We start from the raw sequence: 2,846 nt of genomic DNA, 5'->3' as shown, positions 1-2,846 counted from the left end.
ACAACATGTTTGCAATTTCATTTATATTTACAACAACCTAAACAATATCTAACGACAATTCCTACAGATTGAAACAGCCAAATATAATATTTATGCTTTTTCTGTGATTTTACAAAGGTCAAAGGCAAAAATATTTAGCAAAATTAAAGGCTTTGGGTGTGCCATTCCTTTATACTTCGACCAATCTAGATGATATTTTGTACGACGATACCTTGTGACACTCCCTACACATCGAAACAGGCAGCTTTAGGATTCGTGTTTTTTTTGAGATCTTACAGGGATCAAAGATCAAAATATTTCACAGAATCAGGGTTTTCGCACATATCTTTCCTCTATATTTCTACCAATCTAGATATAACTTTGCACGAAGGTAACTTGTGACAACCCCAATAGATTAAAATAGGCATGTATAGGATTTATACCTTTATTTTGATTTTACAGGGGTCAAAGGTGTAAAATAATTCGCAATTCATATAATAGAGAGCTAAGAACCTAGATACATTGTTCATATGTACCAACGTTACAAGGGGTTATTTACTTCCCACTAATCCTCCGAGAGAGGATATGGTAAGCAATTATTTTACCTGATTTAATCACGTGCATATACAGGTGTGGCTGATTGGTGCAACGATATCAGTCGTAATATGTGATGTAGCAAAATAAAACTAAGAGTGTAGCTAGAAAAACCAATGAATAGCGCTATGTATAGTTCATGCGTGGTCTATAGATGGTAGTTAATTTAATCTATCAAATTCGAACTAAATTGTATGATTATCTTCGATTTTGAGTCTGTCGACTGTATATCATTTGGTCGTTACTGTGTATTTTCTAGCATGTTGCAAACGAATACACATAATGATAGAAATATTCACGAAGGCTATGCCGATATGGAAACCAAACTGTTAAGATTAACAGTCTATTAAGTAATAAAATAAAATAAGATTAAATTTGATGTTTGTTGAAAATTTTTACAATTCCATTATTGATGTAGATTTCATATTCTTTTCTTACTTATTGGACAGATTTGGAATAATTTGATAAAGTTTGATATTTTTGTCATTTTTGAACCATTACTACCACATCTGTCTTAATCTGAGTGCTATTATTATTGTTATTATTAATGCTATTATTGGCATTTGACTTGCAATTCTAGATGCTTGTGCTTAATACATTATAAATCACATGATATTTAAATATAACTAATCTCTTGTTTTCCCAGACCTATCCAAAAATGCATCTTCCTAAAAATATGAAACCAGGTACATGTTGAATAGATGAGAAATTACTGTTCTGTAATAAAGTTTGTATGTACATTCTAAATTCCTTAGATTCAAAAATATGTTGAATAACATATCCCTTGCACATGGGCCCCCATATTCTGTTAGCTTGCTCTGAAACTACTCAAATTTTCAAACGTTTTACATAGAGGATTATGTGAAATTCTAGACTATGACTACATTTTTTATTAATAGTATCTTAATATATACAATGCATGAAATTGCGCACAATGTTGAAAAACGGGTCTTATTTGCCCCCCAAACCTGTTAAGTTTCTTTGTTTACAATAAATCTATTTACGCAGAAACTGATTATCCTATGTATTATATGGTCATGGTTTAATGTGATTTTATACAGATTTCTCACAACGAAGTCTTAAGTTGATATTGTGTTGAGTGTTTATCCCTCTGAAATAATTATGCTGTAGTTTATGTCCCCTTTCCCTGCCTTGAGTATTGAATACCATTTTATCTTTCAATTTACTATATTGTTATAAACTATACACACACACACACACATATATATATATATATGTATATACATGCATATTTATAAGCACTATTTCAACAAGTTAGTAAATATTAACATCAAAAGGAAGAATTGCGTTAAAAACCTGTGATGAAAGAAAAAACAGTTTAATTATCTAAACAAACCTTAACAACTACAATAAAAACGCTGCATATTAAAAAGATCAGGGCACATGCCATACTCTGGTGGAGATATACCGTGTACCAGTCTTAACCTTCATTCGCTAGTCTCATATGTTAAAGAAAGAAGAATGAACGTAAAATAAGTAAGAAAAAAAAAGAATAAGTTAGAATAGTAAGATGTGGTTGTTCAAGCTCACAATGTCCTACATCTCTATCGCTCTTCACTGCTTAAAGACAGTTGTGGGAGGGTAACTGCTCTCCAAAAAAATACAAAATGAAAGAAAAACTAAAATAAGGTCTTACCATTGGGGTTAAGTAAAGGAACATTATCTCCTGACATTAGCATCTCAGCTATCATTATAGTGGTAAAAGTCGAAATTAATAAGATGGTTAGTAGTAGATGGTCAGATAATGTCTGAAAATTAGTAGTTACAGTAGACCTTACGAGTCTAATACGTAACGGTTGGGATTTATACTACTACTGAGTGAAAATATTACTACTAACAGAAGACGTACTGAGAAAAAAATGGAAGTCACGGTAGGAATAATTGCTTTTTTTAATGCCTAAACACAAACCTGGGAAGAACATTATGAACTTCTCACAGATTTGTTTTTACCGCTAAGGATATTAATGGTGCTAGTAAGAAATATGTTATATGCCATGATATAAAAGACTGTTTAGTTTAGATGTTATTGACTGATTGGTTTTTGTGAGTGAATATTTTATTATTATTTAGTTTTTGTTATGAAAAGAGTGACTCTGGTAACACGTCATGAGATTCTTGAAGGATCGTGACTTTTCCTGGCAGCTCTGTTCTTTTCTAGGCGCCCTCTATTTTAGTATATAAGCTCGGCAAATAATTGCAGATAGATAGATATAGAGACAGATAATTGAGTCAAGTGAGCGGTAGTGACGGTA

The sequence above is a fragment of the Limulus polyphemus genome, unplaced genomic scaffold (assembly GCF_000517525.1).
Source record: "Limulus polyphemus unplaced genomic scaffold, Limulus_polyphemus-2.1.2 Scaffold105, whole genome shotgun sequence".
NCBI lineage: Eukaryota > Metazoa > Arthropoda > Merostomata > Xiphosura > Limulidae > Limulus > Limulus polyphemus.
This window is presented reverse-complemented; position numbering follows the sequence as displayed.